We start from the raw sequence: 25301 nt of genomic DNA on the forward strand, positions 1-25301 counted from the left end.
TATTTCGTTTGTATACTTTATACAAACTTTGCTCCAACCTTGAGACCATTGTAGTACAATTCTTACAATACCTTCATATGATTAGTACTTCATCCATTATGTAGTTCCATTTGTTAAAATGGGTTATTTTCACTTTGGTTAATAACCTAAGTGAATGCACGCTTCCAGAGTCCTACTCTGATGTTCCTTTCTTAAAGGCAATAATACTCTATCAATTGCTTTGGTTCTGATCCAGGGATATAGTAATATCTTACAGTGGCAACCCCTGTGGTTCTTCACTTTTGGATATCTACTCACAAGTCCATACATGTGTCCCTTTTGTGATTTTGTGACACATTCATTATAAGGGTTACGAAAGTGATTTTTCTATCATATAAGAAAATGCTTTCTTAAATCTTCAACATTTGAGATTTAATTTCCCCAAATAACATCCTTGAGATAGCCTTGCTATATCAATAAGTCCAATTTCAAGTCTATACTTTAAAATTGACCGTGTCATGTTTTGTCAATTTTCGAGTAACATCTATGTTCTATCAAGTCTATCAAATAGACTTTATTCATATCTTGTTGCTCAAATTATGACATCACTCCCACTGGCCTTGTTGTAACTTAGCATTCATTCAAAAACTTAACAATGATATTTTCTTGATTTGAATGCATATTGCTCCCACTAACTTGTCTTGGATCTATTGACAATCATTAAGATCCATTAGCTTATTGATGATGTCTCAACTATTTTGAGACTATCAACAACTCTACCTAACACAAGTTATTTAAACGAATCATACATAAAAGAATTCCTTCTCAAGTAATTCCTTTTGAAATGTGTGACTTGCTTTGTCAAGTCTATTCATTTAATTATATGGTGTCATACACCATACTATAAGTTTTAGTCATACTAAGACCTTTAATGTAGTCATATAAGAATTATCCAAGTCTTTAGTGGAAGCATGGCTCCTACTAAGGATATAGAAACTCAACTATTCCTTCCAGGTGGTTGATATAATTCTTTATCAAAACTACATAGAGCGTTATAGTTACATAAGATGTTGAATTTGGATTGTCTTGTTGTTAAACTATATGTTGTGACTCATTTTGAAACTATTCCCTTTTGTTTCATCAAATTTGTCCATGGGCTTTGTTATTAGCTTGTTCTCATAAAAGAGAATGATGGACAACTCCCAACATATAACCATTTTATGTTAGGTTGACGAAACCAACATTCAAAGACTATTCTTTAGAATGTTACACAACATAGAATTTTAACGTTTGAAGAGCTTGAGTCCTTTAACAATTAAAATTACAAACTCTTAATAATAGTCAAGTACTATTATTCTTTAGACAACTATAAACCAATCATATTTGAGTTTATATCCATTTTCACACCTCCCACTATTTCTCATGACTTTAATGAGAAATCACTTCATACATTCAAAATGTATAAACGTGGAGTATACGGGTAGAGGACATTGTGTAGTAGCTTTAAAACCTTTCAAGCTCGTTTGTTTCAATCTTCACTAAGTTAATGTCTCGTTATTAAGTGACTAAAGTCTTTAAACATTTTATAGATTTAGACACTTCTTTCTTGGTTTAATCACTAACACAATTGACATTTTAAAACAATTTAAAGAATGCCCAATTAGTTGTTCAAAACTACTAATTGAATCAAGAGTGATCTTGATTATTGTGGTTTAAGTGATAACCATATAAGAAACGTTTTTCTTATTACTTATATCATTATAATGTGATCTTCCTTTTCTTCAAGAAAGGAATCTCTAGATCTTTGTCAATTCTTATAGAACTCATAGGTAGACAATTGGAACCAAATCTAAAGATTCATTGTATCCTTTTATGTCCTACATGTGAGATCTATCCATAATTGATAAGTCTAAAGTTTGGTCATCACATTACAATAAGTGATATAAATCTTGTATCTCTCAACTAGGATACAACAAGACAATATTCAATTCATAACACTACTTTAAGGAAATAATATATTAGAAGGCATTCATCACATTACATTAATATGATAATTCAAACATTCATAATGTTTAATACAAAACAAAATTAGCTCTATACATTTAGAGACTAATTAAATACCTTCATACATTTAGGCACTAATAGTGGTCTTCCATCATATGAAGCCACTTAATAAGTTCTTAACAAAATAAGAAAGTTTAAAGACTATCTTTAAATGCCTAACAAACTTCCTAAGTAGTAAGCAAAAACATGGTGGCCGAACCCTTCTCCACACTTTTCTTTGCTTGTTCCTCTTCTACTTGGCTCCTCCACCTATATATAATTATACAAGTAATTAGCCCTTTATATCAAATATAAATTTTAGAAGATCTAACAATTAGAATTGACAATAAGAACATAAACCATACCTTGTGGCTTGTCCTTAACAGTTGCAAGGTATAACCTGCAATTCCTCTTCCAATGCCCCTCATTTCCACAGTGGTGGTAAGTCCCCTTGGGCTCATTTGCCTTCTTTTTCCTTACTCCTCCTTGCGGCTTAGGAGTGGGAGACTTCTTCTCCTTCCCTTTGCCTTTGCCTTGCGGCTTGGCCTTGGAAAAGGATGGCTTGTTGTAGGCTACTGCAGCAGTCCCTACAACGTTCTCTTTCTTCATAGTCTTCTCGACAGTTACTAACATGTTTAGTAACTCAGAGAGAGTATTATCCATCTTATTCATATTTTAGTTCATTACGAACTGCGAGAATGAATCAGAAAGAGAAGACAATATGAAGTCCTGGGCCAATTCCCCGTCAAGTGGAGTACCTAGGTTCTCCAATTGTTCAATGAGTCCTATCATCTTCAGTACATGTTGATGCACTGGAGCCCCCTTGACCATCTTGGTCTTCACAAGTTCACTGACAGTGCTAAAGCGACGGTTGCGCGTCTCTTCACCATATAACTCCGTAAGATGCAGTATGATGGAAGATGCACTGTCCATGCCCTCGTGCTGTCTCTGTAGCTCCTCATTCATGGAAGCCAACAGATAGCACTTGGCTTGTGTATCATCCTCAATGTGCTTGTCATACTTAGCACGTTCATCCTCAGTGGCCTCAGGGCCGAGAGGTATGTGAGGTGGGGCCTTGTCTAGCACGTAAACAATCTTCTCCAATGTTAGGAGAATCTTGACATTACGATACCATGATGGGAAATTGTACCCCTCTAGGCAATGTTTGTTGAGTATTTTCGCGAGTGTGCTTCCAACCATATCTAAATACATAAACAATAAAATAATTAGTTTGATTGTTGATTAAGTCAAACGATTCGGGTCTTTAAACCGAATGACACCACCTACCATTTTTAGCAAATTCCATATCCCTCAAGATGGAATCCGGGAGATTTCAATGAAAGCTCCTAGCGGGTTATGGGAGGCTCACTATTACCAAGCCCACCTCACGATGATACGATGTTGGCTAGCAAAAATAATAATGAGAGGGTATTACTACCCATTCACAACAACCTCTTGTGATTACCCATCTTTTTGGCCTCTAGAGAATAATGCCTCACAATGATATGATGTTGGCACCATTTCTCTTAGTTAAGTTTTGTCCCACCATGCCGGTTTAGATAGGGGTTCAAGTATGACCTCACGATGATACGATGTTGGCCACACTCGTTGCTTACCTTAACCTCATCAAATGTTTTAAATAAACTCCTCCTGAGTATAAGCATGCACTTTGCACTCCCCCATGATAGGGTGAAGGCGGTGTACAAGTCATAAACGATTGGAGCCTACCACGGTGGAAGGCCACGAAAAAGTGTTCAAAGCACTCTTACGCTTTCAACTTAATATTGTATGTTGGTTGAGGGATTTTAAGGTCTCATCAATTTTATTTATTTAATCACATTCAAATAAATGGTGTCCTATTATAACTACTAGTCCAAAGTTAATGAAATTAGTAGCATATGATATCCCCACTATTCGTTTTCATAAAACAAATCAATATTAAAACATTTTTCAAAATATTGGAGATATATATAACTACTAATTGTATTCATTATAGTTTAGTAGCGTATGATACTCCCACTATTTGTTTTAAGAAAAAACAAATCAATATGAAAAACGAATTTTTCAAATATTGGAAGTAACTACTACTACTACGGTTTTTGCATTCCTTTGAATTTGGACTCTATAGTTATCTTAGGCTCTTGGATGACCATGGACTTATTAGGTTATTGCAACAACGAGCCAACATTGTTGAATAAGAACTCGGGGAGGTTGTGTCAATTTAATTACGTGCTTTTCAATCCAATTAAAACATTTTCATTGAGCCATTAGAAATGAAAGACGATCATTCATTGCTAATTAGGGCGTTGGACCCGTTTAATCTTTAATCTCATGTCAAAAAACCCTCTTTTAGTTATGCCTCCTTACCAATAGTTAAAGAAACTCTAGTCTAGCACTAGAGGGAATCAACTAACTAAAAGAGATTAAGAAGTAATAAGAATTACAAACCGATTTGTACAGATTCCTACAAATTACACATACTAAGAGGGAGAGATAGATTAATGTCCAAGGTGACAAGGTCCAATTGAAACAGTAATTAAAACACATTCCCAAGGTTCAAACAATTTGAGTTTAGCGCCTTATCTCATAGCTTAATTATCGTTTAAGGCATAAGTCCATAGTCACCCATTTTTTCTAACTACTTAATCACATTAAATAATCATATGGAATGCAACATAAACATTTAGATTTAGTGCATATGGGCATAATATTATTATGAGTTTAAACAACTAATAAAATTAAAATAAAATATTTTAACTTTTCAAAAAGTAGGGGCCTAAATGCAAATATGAAAAGTTAGGGGTCAAATCGTAAATACTTGAAAGTAAATATCAACTTTTCAAAGATTACAAAATAGCCCCACAAGTGGATAAATCCACTAGGGAGGCCGGCCACATTAAGGAGGATGGAAATTTAGTGAAAAGGGGTGATGGAAATTTAACTAGACAAGTCTAGGTTTGAATAAATTTTGAGATGGCTATGGATGGTATGTACATCATCCAAAACCACAAAACAATGCATGAAATACAAGTAAAACCATTTTCACCAAAAACCAAACCATGAACACCAAGAACAAAACCATGAACACATTTTCAAGATTTGTATATTCTTGGTGATTTTTCAAACCCAAAAACAAAAGTGACAAGATTTCTACTTTCTAGCTTTAAAGAGTGTGTGTGTGATTCAAAATAAAAACACAAACACTTAGCCAAAAACCCATTTTTGCCGTGCCCTCCCTATGACTCAAAACCCCAAAATTTGATCTAAACTCATTCTTCATTCATGCATCCAAAACACTTTTTGCATACATATCTTTCTCAACTATTGATTTACATTTTTCAACAATTGAAAAACAAAAGATAAACATACTTTGAATGAAGCAATAATATGTCATACATAAAATTAAAACCCATATGCATAAAATCCAAAAGGACACATCATACATAACCTTTGGCTCTGATACCACTTGAAGGGAATTCTATGAGATTCATGTGGGATTTCTAGTGACTAGCATGCATATACAATTCAAAATTTATATACGAAAGTAACAGAAGCATGTCAACATATATTATCAAAGCTCTAGTCATGTAAATCCCCTTCAAGATGCATAGGTTTATGTAAGATGCATCAAAAACAAATTTATTTAAGAACAAAGTTTAGGAGTAGTTTTATACCTCTTGATCTAGATCTTAGACCAATGATGGACCACCTCCAAGCCCTTTACTCCTTGAAGTCCTTGAGCCTAGCCTCCTTCCTTGCCTCCTCCACTTTGTTTAGTATGAGTGCTACTAGGTTCTCTTCAAGTTTCCAAAATTGAAAACCTTTAAAGATCCTCACCCACTAGTGTAGTGAGAAGGATGAAGGAATAACCAAAGGGGTGAAAAGATGATTAGCTAAAAACCCCCTATGGTGGCCGGCCCTTTGAGTGTTAGAGAGATATTTTTCTTTTTCTCTTTTGTTCTTTTAACACTTCAAAAAACCCTAATGAAACATTTGCTATAAAGTTCCTTTTATAGCCAAAAAGAAACAAGTCAACATTTGACCTTTCTCTCCCTCCTTTGGCCGGCCCCCTTTGTGTTGTTTGGGCTTTGGGCTTTTATTTATTTTAAGTCATCCAATGCTTGAATAAAAGCCCAATGGGTTTAGGCCCAATGGGCCCAATTAAACCCGAACGTTTCTTTAAGCCCAAAACGATCTTATATCGCTTTTATGATTTCTTTAGACTTTCTAATTAATCACAACACTTAATTAATCCAATTAATTATTTCCATCATCCATTAGTTACTCACTACAAGAGTGTATTGGTGAACAATAGTTTTAGGTTCTTATTAGCAAGGCAGTGAGGTGATTGGCACCAATCCAATTGATTATATTTAATCCAATCACTTAGTGAATTAAAACTTACTTTTAATTCACCTTCTTCTTTGATGACTACATTTAATCATCTAGAAGAACTCACAAGCCATGAGTGACATCTAACCATATATCATGGCTACCCAAGCTAATGTAGAAGTTGTTCGGAGAACCTATTCAGTTGGAATTACAATGTAATTCGATCCTTCTCTAAAACAATACTCTCAATCACATCACTAGGGCATGGATATATTATGTCAAACCCCTAATGTGATTATTCCTTCTTATATTATTCAATTGAGTCGTAGAGGAACGCTTTCCTTTATTACGCTCGATACTTCGGCCGAAGATTCCAGAATCATATCTTAGAGTATTCATCCTTTCTTAACGAGGATTAGAGATTCCTTGTTGCGCATTCACTTGCCTTCATGACTAAGTGGCTTAACCCCGACTATGCCGTGGACACCCGCGGATGGAGTGACTTTGATATAATCAAAGATCAAGTACTTAACCACAAGACAACGATGATGCCTTAGGTCAAAGGACTACTTACATTATTCCAACTATTAGAGTTACTTGCTTGACATGTGAGTAGACCTCCATGCAAGTACTCTCGTTCGATTGTGTTCTGTGAACTCATTCCTTTAATAAGCACTTACATACTTGTCTTCGTGTCACTACAAGAATGGGATGAGACTTTCCATCCTTCTAATTGAAGCGGACATAGTATGTACCGGTCTATGCATTGTTAGTATCCCTCCGACAATCCTATGACCAGGAACCTTTTGGACATGATGGTTATGTGAAGAAGGTCTCTTTAGTCTAACATCATTAGATTACTTCTTCAATCGATCCATTGTCCATTGATTCATCATTTAGGACATATATCGTTTATATAGATAGTCCTAAATAGTATCTTTGCCATTTGATGTATAAGAGTCATCTATACATCCATTTATTGTCCTGAAAGGTTTCTTCCAAAGATTGACTTTCAGGGCATATTTCCAACACTTTTGCTGTTGACAAAGTAGTGACTGTATTGGCACGTGTTCTGTTACGCTTGTCTCCACATGCTTTCTTATATCCTTCTCACTTGCCCTATCTGTTCCTCAGGCAGATGTGGTATCTTCTCTGAAAGCATAAGATGTTAAATATGAGTTCTTGAGAGCAATGCCAGGTAAGTAATCAGGCAAGGGGTTCCATGCAGTCAGTTCCTGACTGGAAGCTTAATTCAAAGTGCTGACTGATTGCTCTTTTTCTCCTTGTCTTGTAGGTAAAAACAAGGCCAAAGGAATAGACAGGGAAAAAGCATGATATGAGATACTCTTACTTTTAATCCTGATGATATGAGATACTCTTGCTCTGGTGTGGCTTGTTTGCAGAAGTATTATCGGGGGAGGGGGAAAGAAGCTGAGTATTTCAAGAGACTCTGCTGAGAGTGCCCTCTCGAATGTGAAGAAAAGTTGAGCATTTTTTTTATTTGCAGGTCTACATGGCTGTGGGGGATGAAGGTCGACATATATAGGAATTATCTCAACAGCGAGTGGTACGCTGTTCCTTTACCCTTCTCGGTCATAGCAATGTAGTGGGAGCTGCAAGATTCACGTGTTTTAACTTTGTTAGAGCACTTTGAAAAAATGGCCTGTGGTATCTGGAAAGCTGATGTTGCGTGTGAAGATTGCAGACAAACTTTATCCAAGGAAATCTAGCTCTTTAAGTTCGGAGAGCGGTGCCTCTTCGGTTTTTGAACAAACAATCCTGTCAGGTATCTGGCTCTCGAGATTCGAAGAACGGTGCCTCTTCGATTTTTGAGAAAGCAATCCTGTTAGGAGTTTGGCTCTTAAGATTCAGAGAGCGGTGCCTCTTCAATTTTTGAGTAAGTAATCCTGTTGGGAGTCTGGCTCTCGAGATTCGGAGATATGTGCCTCTTCGATTTTTGAGCAAGTAATCCTGTTAGGAGTTTGGCTCTCGAGATTCGGAGAGCTGTGCCTCTTCGATTTTTGAGCAAGCAATCTTGTTGAGAGTGTTTTCTCGAATGTGAGTAAAGGTTGGGCATTTTTGCCATTCTGCCTTGCCACGAAGCACGAAGGTTGACACACATAGAGACTTTCCAGTTATCAAGCAGTGGTGCTGTTCCTTTACCCTTGTGGGTAATAGTAGGGTAGTTGGACCTTCAAAATTTATGTGTCTAAACTTTGTCAGAGATTTTTGGCAAAGTTATCTGTGGTACCCGAGGAGCTGATGTTGCATGTGGGGATTATCGACATATTTTACTCAGGAAAATTTGCTTCTCGAAATCCAGAGAGTAGTGCCTCTTCGATTTTTGAACCAACGGCTCTGTTGCCCTTTCTTTTATAAGGGCACCAATTGTGTGCAAGAAGTACATTCAGAGAGTTATTGCTTGTAGGAATTTTCCCCTTACTTCAAAGATTTATTGTACCTCATTTCTCCTTCATCATTTCTGAGAATGTCTGGCCCATCCGACCGTTGATGCGTAAAATAAGTTAACACACAAAATTAAACCCTCTTTTTATCAAATGTAGTAAAGTATGTAAGTAGGGATCGTTCTAGGCCGGGGATTAGGAGGGATTGCTAAACACTTGAAAACTGACTTAAAAACATAAAAACAAAATTTAAAACACTAAACTAGACTCAAAGAATGCAAAACTATACTTTAAAATACTTAAACAAACATAAAACTCAAAACAGCAACCTAATGACTCAAAACTGCCTAAAAACCACTTTCTGGGCAGTTTTGAGAACCTAACAAGAACTTGGACGAAGTTGGATGAAAACTTGAATCAAAACACTTAGAAACACAAATCAAAACACTTTCTAACTAATCTAAGACTTCAAAATAAAGGGGGATTTGTTTTGGACGAAAATTGAAAACAAAACAGAAACTTTAAAACAAAACAGATTGTAAAACGTTTTTGGATGAAAAGGATGGATAAAAGGCTAGTTAGGAGGTTCTTCTCCACACATGACACACTTGCAAACAAAATGATTTTCAGTTGTTCTTTCAATAAATTATGAAACTCAACACCCCAAGTTAATTAGATACGCTTAAATTAACCTTCAAGTTCTCCTTAAGTTAATGAATTGGATGGAAAAGCGCATACAACAATTCAAAGCATTCCTCAAAGGTTCCTTACGTGATGAGCACAATAAAGATACAATCAAGAATCATGAAGCACAATGAGAACTATAAGTGTTGACAAGGCATTCGTTACTATGATGAGCATGAAACTAGTGCCAAGAATTCATTCAACGCGATCGTTTTCAAGCGACCTTCACTACTTGTGATTATAACATTGTAACTATTAGGTGAAACTCCCTCATAATCTAGCATCATATTCATGCATGAAAACTAAGCGTGTACTCTCAATCAACATACACAAATAAGTTATCAATCAAGTAGATGAACGAATTGAATCCGCAACTTATGAAATAACAACTGAATGTAATCAAATCATATTGCAAGCATGTACATGGTTTCGAATCACCCCCCAACTAAGGGGGTTTAGTTCCTCATTCTTGCAATACAAAGATACATAAAATTAGACATTAAAATCAAAGGAAAGAAAACACCTAAAATGCTCCAACTTGGAAAGCAAGTGCATCAATGGATCTCCCTTCCTCCTTGTTGCGGCATGAAGCTTGTGGACAGATTTTTGGGTGGATTTATGGTGTAGAATGGATGGGGAATGATATGGAGGGGTTTAGGGTGAGTGTGGAAGAGTGTTTGATGGTTGGAAGGTGGTGGAGAACTAGGCAAAGAGGGTGGAAGAAGGTGGAGTGGCTGTTATGTTTTCTAGGCACTAGAATGGTGTTTTTGGGGTGTTTTTCTTCCTAGGGTGTGTATGGACGAATTTCTGTTATATAATGATGAATATGGGGGATTGTCCTTTTGCCAAGGGGTGTAAACATGTATTTATAGGCCCCAAAAACCTTAGAAAATCAGGTTAGGTTAAGGATGAAATGCATGGTAATTTGTGTGTGTGGTGTGCAATGGTCCAAGGGTGAAAATGAAGTGATGATGCAAAGTGTGAAGGGTAAAATGGAGTGGTCTTGTAGCTAGGGGGCATGAATGATTGTGTACATTGCATAGAGATGGAAAGGGAGGTGAAAATGTGTCAATAAATGGGTCAAAGGTGCAGCAACATGTGGTACACAAGGCATGGGATTCCAAATGTGAATGATGGAGCATCAATTGGTGCATGTAATGGATGTAAATGTTGTCTAAAATCTAATGAGTGAATGGAACAAGAGGTATCAAGCAATTGAGTGTAATAATTAAATGAATTGAAGCATGAAATTAGAAATTATGTAGGGGACAAGAGTGATCAAGCATGGCATGGAATCCAAAGGGAATTCTATGTGGTTTGCATGGCAAGGAATGCAAGTTGGGGTGACAGATTTTTGGGCTGTTTTCTTCATCTTTTGGACCATAATTCTTCATATTCTTGGCCTCTTTAGTTCTCAAATTCGTCCATCCACTTGGCCCATGCATTTGCTATCCATTCCAAGCCCGAAACATGCTCCAAAGGCCTCCAAAATGCATCTTCTTGCATACTTTGTACTTAGAGTCTGAAAACACACGAAAATGACTTTAAACATTAAAATAACTAAGGAAACACGACATAAATGCACAAGAACAAGCCAACTAAGTCGCATAAATATGCTCCTATCAAATTCCCCCACACTTAGCTTTTGCTAGTCCTCGAGCAAAACAAAGAGATAAAACGAAACAAAGTAAATAAAACACAACCTAAACCTTCCAACATTTGCCTCAGGGATTTCCAATGCACATGACATGTTAAAAATTATTATCCCCACAGATTTGAGTCATCTTCACACTTAAGCACGTACTTAATCATAGTCACCACTTACTTGCTCACAATTAATCGATTAAAATAACGTTTTTGATGTAGTAACATGCCTTAGAGAAATCACTCAATTCCTTACAAGATATGCACTCAATTTTCACTCAGATTTTCTAACTACACACCCTATACTAGTTATATGTGAGAAGATTGATGTAGATATGAAAACGAACGCTCACATATATGTATCACAAAGAAAGCAATTTCTGGAGTTAATAAGCATGTTTAGATATGATCTCATGAATGGAATGCTACTACTTAGATGTGAGAACCAGTGACACCATATGCTCATATCAATTTCAAACTTCACATATTGAAACGCATGACATTCAAGATGAAGTTAAGGGTTGTAACGGGGCTTAGGGTGATGGCTAACAAATGAAGGATAAGGATAACAATCGTTCTTAAAGCAATAGCAAGTAAAGTAATGAAATTGAAACTTAGAATTCACTTAGATTGCAGAAATCAGCTTTTAGACACGAAGGGAAAATTCAAGCAATAATTAGGGCCGAATTCTATGTTTTGGACCCTTTCTTCAACAAGCAGCACTTTAAAACTCTTTTTCGCATATTTTTCAACTCTTCTTTTTTTTTTTTTTTTTTTTTTTCAACTCTTCTTTTCTTTTCAACAAGCATAATAACTCACACTTCCCCCACACTTGTTTTCTGCCATACATTAATCAAAAGAAATTCAATTTGAATCGTGTTTTACCATGCTTCAAGAACAAGGGTATGGATGATCCTAAACTAGGCTAGGTAAGGATAATGTGGTTTAACAAAGAATGTAGGCTATCAAGGCTCAATGGGGTTAACTTAAACATATAACGATATGGGATATATGGCAGTTTGGCTTTGGTGGTGGTAACTACACAACTTCATCTTGAATATGTTTTATGCAAATCAATAGCATGCTTTGAATGAAATAGGCATGAGTTCTAGCATTTGGAACTAAATGATGAAACGCCTTCTAAGTAATAACCAAGCAAAGAATAATGAGATCATGCAACGACTTTAGAAAACAAGAATGCACAGATTTTAACTCTCCAAATAAACGTTTAAGCTCAAGTCTCACAAGGTTGTAGCGTTAGTTTGAGTTCTTTCCTTCAAGCATGTTACAAAAACTAATTTTTTTTTTCTTTTATGATTACATGTGATTTCATAAGTTATAACCACAACCACGCATAAATAAAGAGTAAATCAAACTTTCATCCATGTTTATAACTCTCTTTAACAGTCATGCAATTACAAACCGAATCCTCATCATTGTGTTGGAAGGTACCCTAAGACACAAATAAGCGCACAAAAACAACTCTTTTTTGGATTTTCAAAACAATTTTTCAAATTTTTATGAATTTTCGGATTTTTATGTCAAAACACACTGAAACACTCCAAAACAGCTTAAAAATACTTAAAACAGCAAGGAACAACACTAGAAGTAATGGGTGATAAATTTCTACGAATTTCATGCAAAACAATGGTTACCCCCCCACACTTAAATCAAACATTGTCCTCAATGTTTCAAGCATATACTCACACCAAAAACAAGCAAATAACAAATGACGAATAAACATGACAAATATGGCAAAGTAAAAACCAGACAGAGTAGAGTTTAAGAACGCAAATCTGGTTTTGGAGATAGTTGATCTTGTTGACTTTCCACAGCTTTGATCTTGAACTGGATTGGAATTGTACGGCGAAGCTTTGCTCTTTGGTGATGTTGCAGTTCCTTATTTGTTCTCCAAGCAGATGTGGCAGCTTCTCTAGTTCTTCATCTCAGACTCCTTCCGCTGGGATGATTGTGCAAGCTGCATTCTTCTCTGCTTGTTTCTTCTGCACGACGGGCAGGCACGAGGGAGAGGTGTTGGTCTGTTTCTTTCTTCAATCTTTCCAAGTGCCCACCTCTTGCTCTCTTTCTCCTTGTCCTTAGTTGAGGATGAATCAGCACGTTGTCTCCACATGCTTCGAGGTATCATCTTCACTTCCCTTATAAGTGAGAAACAAAGCGAAAGCATAAGATGATGAGTACTCGAGAGCAAGAGCTGGCTGGAGAAAGGACAGGGAGAAAGCATGATATGAGATACTCTTGCTCTCAACCCTTATGATATGAAATACTTGTGCTCTGGATGGGTTGTTTGCAGGGGTATCCCAGGGGATGAAAAATACAGAATGACTCGAGAGGGTTTGTTGGAAAGCCATTTCAGAGAGGATGAAGGGTTAAGTGAGGCTGAAAGTTGGGTGAGACTGCTTCACTTTGAAGTTCAACATTTATAGAATTTTCTTAATGGCTGGGAAGGCATTGTTCCATTACTCGTGTCGGCAAGCCTGGGATAATTTAACAGTATTTTCCACGTGCATTCCGCTTCTCCAAAAAAATTTCGACAGATTGCGCGTGATTTATGCAACGCAGATGTGCAAATTGACAGATGCTGACACGTCTCGATAAAGCAGAGGTCTCTTTAATATCCGGAATTTACGCTTCGAGTTCTGAGCTTCGTTGAGGGCAGAGATTGCATGTGACAAGTGCTGACGAGGCTGAGAGAGACAGATGGTTGGAATCGGTGCTTCGACAGACTGCCCGTGATTTTCGCAAAGCTGAGTTGCGTGTGATAGGTGCTGACGAGGCTGAGACAGTTGACACTCTTCGGTATCTGGAATTGGTGGTTTGTGAGCAAGCCCAACTTTTGAGAAAGCTGGCACCTCTTCGATCTCCGAATGGCTTCTTCGATTTCTGAGCTCACCTCTTCGATCTCTGAAATCCCATCGCGTGCTGATTTTTATAGAGGTATGTAGGACGTTCAAAGCACTCTTGAATTTCTGCCTGTAAAAACTCCCGTTTTGCACTTCTACGATCTTGACTTGTCTGATCTCCTCTTTCTTTAACACCTCTGAAAAATGTCTGGCCCTTCCGACCGTCGTTTTGACTTGAACCTTAGTGAAGGAGCAGCTCCTCCTTCTCCAGACAACATATGGCGCCCGTCCCTCATATCCCCTACTGGTCCTCTTACCATTGGGGATTCGGTGATGAAAAATGACATGACCGCTGCGGTGGTGGCCCGGAACCTTGTCACCCCCAGAGATAACAGACTGCTAGCTAGACGGTCTGATGAATTGGCAGTTAAGGAGTCTCTGGCTCTTAGCGTGCAGTGTGCGGGTTCTGTGTCCAACATGGCCCAACGCCTATTTGCTCAAACTCGTCACGTTGAATCGTTGGTGGCTGAAATACAGAGTCTCAAAGAGGAGATTAGAGGACTCAAGCATGAAAATAAACAATTGCATAAGCTTGCACACAGTTATGCCACAAACATGAAGAGGAAAATTGACCAGCTGCAGGAAACTGATGGTCAAATTTTACGTGATCACCGGAGGTTTGTGGGTTTGTTCCAACCGCATCTGCCTTCTTCTTCTGGGGCGGCACCGCGTAGTGAAGCTCCAACTGATCAACCTCCGATACCTCCTCTTTCCGTGGCCCCACCGACTGCTGAGACTCCGCCGACTACTGCAACTCTGCCGACTACTGCGAACCCGCCGACTACTGCGACCTCTCCCAAGCAGCCTTTGTGAAGGCTTTCTCTTGTATTATGCTATGTTTCTTTACTTCCCAGTTTGCTGTTCATTTCCACGAAGTTTAATATTAAAATCCTTTGCATATTTGTTAATGTTTCAAAATAGAAAATCACAACCAAAAATAATTAAACAAGTAATAAAATTGACAATCAAGCAGAATAAATGGGTTGCCTCCCTTAAAGCGCTTGCTTTAACGTCTTCCAGCCGGACGATACCTCCCGTCACATTCCCTTAGGTTCCATGGAAGTGATCTTCGAATGGAAGGTGATACTTGAAGTGATCCGGCAATGGTGTAAATTCTAGTGTGGGTGCCTGAATCATCAAAATTAGCAAGTTAGTGGAAAACGTATGTAAAATTGGAGAAGATGACTTACTTGCTTTGTCCGACAAGAACTCAATGACTGTTGGAAATGTGCCCTAAAACCAATCATGTGATGATGCTTTACGGACAATTCACATGTTAAACTAATCTGGTTTAATATAAAGGGCAAAGATTATTGTTTGAGCCGTCTCATATAAATGTTATACGCTTAAACGATAAAGTCCAAGGAATATGTGATTGGGAGAATGTAATCTAATGAAGTTAGATTCATGAGACCATTCTTTCGTAGACACATCCTAAATGTTCCTGATCATAGGATTGCCAATTGGGCATTGACAGTCCGTCAAGATCGGTACGTGCTATGTCTTCTCTCAGGGAGAGTGACTAGTCTCGAGTCATTGGTGTGTGTGACATCAAGACAAGTACGTAGGTGCTCAGTAGAGAATGAGTTCACTGAACGCGATCAACGAAGAGTTCTCATACTCATGTCACATGAGAACTCATGGTTGGGATAATGCAAAGTAGTCTTTTGACCTGAGGCATCACAGTTGTCTTGTGGTTAAGTCCTTGATCTTTGATTATGTCAAAGTCACCCCATCGGGGTGTCCACGGCATCGTTGGGGTTAAGCCACTTAGTCATGGAGGCAAGTGAATGCGCAACAAGGGATCTTTAACTTTCAAACCGTTTGAGGGAGAATACTCTATGATATGATTTAGAATCTCTGGCCAGAGTATGAATGAGATTTAGGAATGCGTTCCAAATCACATTCAAAGTAATCATATATGCACAAGATTCATATTGGATAGTAGACATGAATAAACTATCAAACCAAACAATGTGGTCAAGAGTATTGTATTAGAGAAGGACCGTATTGCATTTGTAATCCTAAACTGAATAGGTTCTTAACCTCTTCTGATTAGCTTGGGTAACCATGACATACGGCTAGGTGTCACTCATGGTTTGTGGAAGCCCTAAAAGTGTATTATCACTAAAGGGAGAATTGAAAGTAAGTTTCAATTCATAATCGATTTGAAAGAGTTTTGATCGCCCACTGCCTCGCTAAAAGGAACCTAATGGATCGTACACCGTATAAGGTGGAGATGGATGAAACAAACTAAATGAGTAAGAATAATTGAATAGTTTAATTATTTATGGCAAGGATTAATTAATATGTTAATTAATCAAACGAATAAGTTCGTTAAAGACCTCGGGATAGGTTTTGGACCTTAAGGCCCAATGGGCTTCGAACGTCAAGCCCATTGACTTAAGTTGTATGACAACTTAATGAATAATGATTCACTAAGACCCAAAAGCCCAAACAACCCCCCATGGCCGGCCATATAGAGAAAGGGTAGTGAACTTGCTTTAATTACAAGTTTGCCACTCAAATGAATAAAGGTATAAATATGACTTTATAGCCTTTTATTCATTAAGGTTTTTTTTTGGGAAAATTGGTGAGAATTGTCTCTCCATTTCTCTCTAGAAAGGCCGGCCACCATGGAAGTTGTAGCTAGCCATCTATTCTTCCATGGTCACTCATTTATCATCCATGCTCTCCTTGGTGTAGATTCATCCAAATCCATGGATCTAAGATGCAAGGAATGAAGACCCTATCTCTTGGGTGATTAGCCTTTGTTTAAATACAAAGAGGAATCTACAAAGGTATATATTTCAACTCACTTTGTTTTGAGTTGTTTATTGGTTCACCAATCTACTAGGCTTTGAATTTCATGGGTAATGTTTTGTTTTTAAGTGCATGCTAGCATGATTCCGCCTTTAATTGTTAATTGCATGCTTATTGATGTTGCTTAAATGAACATGTTTTCACCAAAATCTTCCTTCAAGTGGTATCAGAGCCTAGGTCTAGTAGTTGGTGAATCCTTTTGGGTTTTGTGGTTCATAGTTTGTGATTTAAAAGTTGTAATTGTTACAAGCTTTATTCTTGTTTCTTTGAATGTAAATTTTGTTGGAAAATTTGCCATCTCAAATGTTGTAGATGTAGTTCATATGAGCATGAATATTGGAGCTAAAATTTGGTGCCATGACTTTGGGAAAATTCGGCCAAATCCAAAGGGTGGATTTTTGGGTTCTTGTTTGACTTGTTAAAAGTGTTTTCAAGTGACTTTTGGAACCCCTATGTACCCTAGTTTGGTTAGATGTTATTTCCCTAAAGTTTGAATGGTTTTGGAATGTTTTTGGGTGGAAAAAGTTCATGGAAAAATTTTGGGTTTTTCATGAATGTTCTTCATTGTTCTTGACATTTTTGCCAAGAACAAAAAGGTTTGTGTTTTGATTCAAAGTTTTGATTTATTACATAAAGTTTATGTTTTATGCATTTTCAAATGTTTAAATGTTTTAGATATTTGTTTAAATGGCAATAGAAATAATGGTGGGTGTGAAAGGATTAAAACCCTTTCACACACACCACTTGTGCACTTGCATGCTTTATGTCAAACTACAAATCAACACACACATCACTCCATTTCTTCTTCCAAAACCGGCCCTCCCTCAAGTGGGAGTACTTTTGGGGCTTTTATGCAATTACATAAAGTTTTGATACTTTTGTGTATTTGCACTTTGGCCCAAAAGTTTACGTTTTTACGTTTAGGTCCAAAAACGCTAAAGGACAAATTCTTTTGCTCCTTTAATGAAGTTTTTGCATTGATTAAATTTTGGGTTCTATTGTAATTACATGAAGTAGTGGACTTTTGTGTCTTTACAAAGTGACCCCAAAAGTTTTGCAACATAGCCCAAAAGTTGAGGTTAATTGCTTTATGACCCAAATAAGTTGTGGTTATTGCATGATGGCCCAAATTAAGTAGAGAACAAAATTGTTTTGTCTCTTTAAATGAGAATTGGATTTTCATTTTGTTTAGCTCCATTTAAATCAATTTTATGGATACAAAAACCAAATGAAAATGTTGCATTCAATTTAATTAGTTAATGTGTTAATTAATTAAAGGGTGATTATGAACCTAAGCCTAATATAATTGAGCTATGTGAAAGGCCGTTTCAAATTTGTTTGAACCATGGGAATGTGTAGATTAATTTTGGTTGTAATTTGATTTGATCAAATGTTGTAAAAGGGCTTAAGCTCTTCTTTACTTTAAAGTAATTTGTTTTATGCAAATGTTGTAATGAGCATAAGCTCACCTTTACTTTGAAGTACTTCTTTCTTGCTTTATTTGATATGCATGAAAATGAAGTAGTTGGGTCCAACGCCCTAAGACAACACGCCTTAATGTGATTAAACGCGTAACTAAAATCAATCACCATCCCTAGACCAAGATTCAACACAAGGCTCGTGTTGAATCTAAACAAAGGTTCATAATCATCCTAAGGCCCTAAGGCAACTATATAGTCCATCAAATGAATGCAAAGGTTATGTTAGTAGTATCATATACTCTTGCTTTAAAAACCGTTTTATAAGCATAGTGGGAGTATTATATACAACTAAAAACAATGAGATGGACCAATGGTTGTAATAGGACCAAAATAGTTTTAATAGAGATTAAAATGTATGTTTATATGTGATGAGACCTAAAACCCTCAACCAAACCATTATTAAGTTGATAAGCGTGAGAGTGCTTAGAACACTCTTTCGTAGGCCTTCCACCGTGGTGGGATCCAATCGTTTATGACTTGTACACCGGCTTCATCCTATCATGGGGGAGTACAAAGTGCATGCTTATACTCAGGAGGAATCCATACACATATGATGAGGTGAGTGTAGGCAACGAGGATGGCCGACATCGTATCATCGTGAGGCTATTCTTGAACCCCTTCATGAACTAAGCATGGTGGGAATGACTTAACTAAGTGCAATGGAGCCAATATCATATCATTGTGAGGTGACATTCTCTAGAGGCCAAATAAGATGGGTACTTGCATTAGTTGCAAATGAGTAAGTGTACTCTCTCATTATTATTAATGCTAGCCAACATCATATCATTGTGAGGTGGGCTTGGTAATAGTGAGTCTCCCATAACCTACTAAGAGTTTCATCCAAAACTCTCGAATTCCAATGAGGGATATGGAATTTGCCAAAAATAGTAGGTGTAGCTATTTGATTTAAAGACCCAAATCAAATGGCTTAAAATCAATCAATTTATATTCGTTATGTATTTGTTTACTAATATATTTGCAAAAGCTATCCAACACTTGACAAATAAAAACCGAATGCTTTAGTTTCCGGACTTGGTAACACAATCCCAAAGATTGTCTTAAATGGATTATATATGTACCTAAGTAGTCTCATCCTCACAATCTTCCTAATGATAATGTATCATTGGAAGAACATGTTAGAAAAGTCTATCATGAAGAGGACAACACAAACAACCAATGCTTATTCCTTCGTTATATGAACAAAGGAACTTACGAAGATTAGCATAAAGAAAAGGACACTTTTAGTGTTATTAGTTCTTCACTTACAAATCCTTGTATGAAGAAATAATGAGTTGCTTTGAACAACCCTTAGTCAATGCAAACACTTAGTGCTTGTTTCTTTGTTATATGAACAAAGAACTTGAGAAGAAAGCACAAAGGCATGGACACTTTACGTGCCATGATTCTTCACTTACAAATTGTTGTATGAAGAAATGAGAGTTGCCTTGTACAACTCTTGAAAGTTTGTAATCATGTTTATAACATAATGGTTGGTTGACAAAAATAGTCCATCAACATGGACTTATGATGATTTTGAATCATTAAGTGTTGAAGTGTTAAAACACTTCTAGAGACGGGAACTAGGCAAGGACTTCACCTTTGTGTCCCTATCCTAATCGTTCACTAAGTTTATTGTAAACTATGTAGTGTACAATAAACACATGCTCTCCAAAATGTTTGATGTGTATAACACAATTGAAATAAGTTTCAAGAGAGATAGTGGGAGTTTAGGGACCTTGACTATGGTAGTCAAAGGAGAAGTCAAATGAAGAAAGCGAAATAACTCCAAGGGAACAAACTTTCTTTATGAAAGGATGGACATTGGAAAGGGTATTTGCAAGAAATGTCTTGTAAGTGTCAAGAACACACCTTTCGAAGGTGTTGTAAATTGTTCTTGAATAGTTCAAAACAGTTGGTTCTTTTACTTGAATGCTTGATTCCGTATTAGTAACTATGTTTTACAATCGTTGTAAAAGTGTGACTAATAAGAAGTAGAAGATTAATGAGAGAAGAGAAAGTACTTCACATTCGAAACGTGAATCAAATGTAGATCTCTGCGAAAGCAAATGGTACTTACTTCCTCATATGAACTACCAAAGAAATTGGAAAAACATAGATTGTCTTTATATTCCAAATTTTAAGGAACTAAATTCCGTCACTATGTGAAATGGATAAATGTTTTGTTTGACAAAACAATGTTCTTTATTAATCAATGATTGGATTATGGTAATCTAATTAATTATCTCTATAGTAAAGATAATATGGTAGTGTTAACTGTTTAGAAAATAATGATGCTTAAAACCCAAAAGGTTGCAAGGTAGTGACTAATCCCAACTAAAGTTGTGATACCTCTAAAACATAAATTACGAGTTGGTCATAGATGGACGCTTTGGATCGTTAGATCCGGATCCAATACCTTCTTGTTAAAATTGTATAGAGGCGAAATGTTCGAATCTTTATTCTTTTGGAAAGAAGAAAGAATCACAAAGTTGTTGAGGTTAATTCACTTAGATGTTAGTGGCACTTGTCCACAAACATAATACTACTCATGTTATATGACATTCACCGAAGATCACTCTCGGTTGGACTATAGTTTATTTTGAATAAACACAAGTTCGAATACTTTGCAAAAGGTTTCAAAGAATTCAAGAAATGTAAGTTGATGAGTAAGACGTCTAAAGTATTTACCTCCTTAGATTTGATCCAAGATAAGGTAACACTTTAGAACAGTTTCCTTGAAAGATATCAAGGAAATAAGCATCATAAGATAATGTATTTCTCCATTAGGAGAAGAACGAACTCGAATAAGATTTAGTTCGTTAGATGTTATCTATTACCCATATATAGGATATATACTTCTAAAACAATATGATTGTCAATGAGAAGATCTTCCAATATTTTCATGACTCCATAAGATGTAGTTGGAAAGAAAGACAAATCTTAAGCATGTTAAGATTTGGGGTTGTGTGCTAATAAGCAATATTTGTTAGATAACAATCTTGTGGGATATCCTTAAATTAACTTTTGGATATCGCTTCTATAAACCAACTAACAAATGTTGTTTTGTTGGGTAGTTCATTGTAATCCTACAATGTGATTTGCCTAAGAGCAAATGAACGAGGGATAGAACTCAAAGAATGGTTCTTTGAGAGACAAGAAAGTAATCAACAAATATAACAACCTAGTTCCTATACCTCAAGCTCCAAGGTAGTCGATAAGGATTTATAAACCGTCTCAGTTGAATGGTTTTTAGAACTTTATGACTAAGTCATAGAGTTGCACCTCTTAATTCGAAAGAACTAAGAATGAAAATCCTTATGACTACAATGAGTGTATATATATGATATATACTCAAGGAAATGGTAAAGTACCATTTGACTCGAAATAATGAAACCTTCGTAGCTAATTGGTAGCTTAAGGTGACTACAATCAAAGAGAATGGTTGACTTTGAAGGAACCATTTTTGACGTAGTCTTAGTTTCAATTAATTCGAAGAATGCTAGCTACAACTAAATGGTGATTCAATGTTTGGACATTATATGGGTTTCCGAAACCATTATTAAGATAGTCTTAATAATATATATGTCTAAAACTATGAATCACAAGACATATAAGTTGTAGAGATCCAACCATCATGAATCTAAGCAAGCTAGTGGGAGCTATAAGCGTCTTATGAGAGAAAGGTCAAATCGTTTGCTTTCTCATAAAGATGTAAATGAATCTTTTGTTTACTAGGTTTACAAAAGATTAGTGGGAGTTAATCATGTTCCTAAAAATTAAATATATATATATGATATATTAATTTTGGAAATGAAATAAACACTTCTTCGTTAAAGTTATGACTTTAAAACATTATATGAAGATAGAATGTTTATGGGAGTTAATCATGTTCCTAAAATATAAATATATATATGATATATTAATTTTGGAAATGAAAAGAATACTTCTTCGTTAAAGTTATGACTTTAAGCATTCTATAACGATATAATGTATATGGGAGACATAGTCTATAAACATGGGATGGAAATCTATAATGATAGATTTTAGGATATAATTGGATTATATCAAGCCCTAAATAATAGACAAGAGTTGCTAGGAAGTTTCTCATATGATGATAAACTTCAATTAGAAGGATGACTCTAGTGTGACTAGCAAGTTGCCCTTCTCAAAGGGAACGTACCCTTTGACTCCCAAAGAAATAATGCGTAAATAGAATCCTTTATGCATACGCATAAAGGTGATTTATGTATTTCATATTGTATGAAAAACATTGATATGAGTTGTACCTAGAACGGTACAAGACGATATCAGTGCAAGCCCAGGATCAGAACCATGGCAACTGTCAAGTGAGTCCTTAAGTATTTAAGAAATACTAAAGGATAGATTCCTCAAAGATCGAGGAAGAATTAGAGTAACGTAATGGAAGCGTAAATGTATTAGATTATGAATCTAATCCATCATTGGATGTTTCTTCATTATGAATGAAGAGATACACGGATATCTCTTTATTATGACTAAAGAGATATTTGGATGGAAACATTAAAGTAATGACTTTAGTGTGTTCCATTATGAATGCAAAATATATTGCCATATAGAAGCTTACAACAATGTTGTTTGGATGGGAAAGTTCATTTAGTGAACTCTCTATTCGGTTCCAACCAGAAAGTGTATCTAGTGTACTGACACTATGACACTAATGGGGCGATAGCTCAAGCCTGGGAATCAAGGTCTCATCAAGATCCGAACTCATATGAGAGACTGAACCACATGATTGAGAATCATGTATAATGGTGACGTCGTTATTCTCAAGGTTGCTTCTATGGATAACATATAGATATCCATTGCCTAGGCCTACTACTCAGCCATTTATGAAATGACTACAGAAGAGGTATCATCACTGATGACCAAGCTGATTGGCTCTAGTGCAAGTGGGAGATTGTTGGAAATGTGCCCTAAAACCAATCATGTGATGATGCTTTACGGACATTTCACATGTTAAACTAATCTGGTTTAATATAAAGGGCAAAGATTATTGTTTGAGCCGTCTCATATAAATGTTATACGCTTAAACGATAAATGATGCGTGAATTACTTGACACACAAATTAAACCCTCTTTTTGACAATTGTAGTATGGATGTAAGTAGGGTATCGTTCTAGGCCGGGGATTAGGAGGGATTGCTAATCTATTCTAAATTAATTTAAAAATATTAAATAAGACTCAAGGACACAAAATTAGGCTAAAAACTCTAATAACTCGAAACACACTTAAAATGACTCAAAATAATGAAAACAATTAAATTAAACACTAGGAACTGAAATGGACGGAAATTAAATTAAAAGACTAACAATAAAGAAAACTAACTAAATAATATAATTTAATAATGGATGGGTGTTTGGTTTTGATGAAAAGTAAATTAAACTTAATTAAATTACAGAATTGATAAAAACATAAAATTAAGGCAAAATGATAAATGACGGACTAGCTAGAGGGTTCTTCTCCACACATGTTATACTTGCATACAAAATGATTTCCAGTTGCTTTTCGATAAGTTGTGAATTTCAACACTTCAGATTAACCGTGAATAGCACTTTTTTAATCTTCAAGTTTTCCTTAAGTTATTGAATTGGACGGGAAAACGCATACAACAATTCAAAACATTCTTCAAAAGTCCCCTACGTGAAAAGCACAATAGAGATACAATCAAAGATCATTAAACTTTGTGAAAACTATAAGCATTGACGAGGCATTCATAACTATGAAAAGCATGATACTCTTGCCAAGAATTTACTTAACGTGATTGTGACTAGAAACCTTTACTACTTGTGAAAATAAGTTCATAACGATTAGGTGAAATTCACTTATATTCTAGCATCAAATTCATGCATGTAAATTAAGCGTGCACTCTCAACCAACATACACAAATAAGTTTTTATACGAACGGATAAGTAAATTGAAATCACAACTTATGAAATCACAACCGAAGGTAATCAATTCATATTACAAATATATTCATGGTTTTGAATTAACCTCTAGCCAAAATAAAATTTAATTACACATTATTAAAACAGAAATAAAATAGAAGTTTGGAAAGATTAAACCGAGAGAGAAGGCAGATGTGTTGCTTCTGTGCTGGCGCTCTCCCTGCCTTCCTGTTCTCACGCTGCCCAATCGCAGCACACTCCTCTCGGTCCTTTTTTTTCTTGTGCTTTCTCGCTGCCCAAAGGCAGCGCCTATTCCCTGCGCTATCCCCTGACTCTCTTCTTTGCGTCAGCTTTCCTATCCTCACAGCTGCCAAAGGCAGCCCACCTTCTTTCCTTGTATTTTTCTATATTTTTTTCAGCTGCTGTCAAGGGCAGCCTTTTGGACCGTCCTCTCCTCTCCCTCAATTATTTTTCTGTTCCGCGCCTAACCTTCCAATCACTCTCTGCGAGCTGCCCAAAGGGCAGCCCCATTCTCCCGCTCCCAGACCGCCCTCTCTACATACCTCAGATTTCCTTTTATTTCCTCCTTCCCCTCACGCTGCCAGCTCTCATCTTTCTTTGGATTCTTTTTCCGTCCCCCGTGTGGACTCCTCCATTTCCTCTGCTTTGCCAGTTGCTGTCCCCTAATTCTTCTGACTTCCTTGGATCCCTTTGTCGCTGACCTGCTTTCCTCCAGCTGCAAAGGCAGCTTGCTTTCCTCTATATTCTCCTCCCGATGCTCTCCTTTTATTTTCATTTAGTTTCTAGCAGCCCCACATAGCAGAAAAATAAGTTCTTTGGATCATGTTACTCCTACAAACACAATATATCAAAAGTATCATAAATACTTAAAGCTTCCAAATAAATTAGACAAGAAAAGAAATATAAAATGATGAAATATATAGTTTAAATATTGGTTTATCATTTAGCGTCACAATGGGTTAGCAATATTGTAATTTAAATTTGCTTTTCACGAATAAAATTTCACTTGTTCTATTTTTATTTTCTTTGCATAACAAATCCTATA

At 36.3% G+C, this 25301-nt stretch overlaps 1 pseudogene; it reads right to left on the reverse strand.

Moving 5' to 3' along the window:
- LOC103404055 (actin-depolymerizing factor-like) overlaps positions 1 to 25031 on the reverse strand; it is a 50988-nt pseudogene extending 25957 nt beyond the window's left edge.
- Positions 25032 to 25301: the final 270 nt, after the last annotated feature.

This window comes from Malus domestica, chromosome 16 (genome assembly GCF_042453785.1).
Source record: "Malus domestica chromosome 16, GDT2T_hap1".
In the NCBI taxonomy this organism is placed as follows: domain Eukaryota; kingdom Viridiplantae; phylum Streptophyta; class Magnoliopsida; order Rosales; family Rosaceae; genus Malus; species Malus domestica.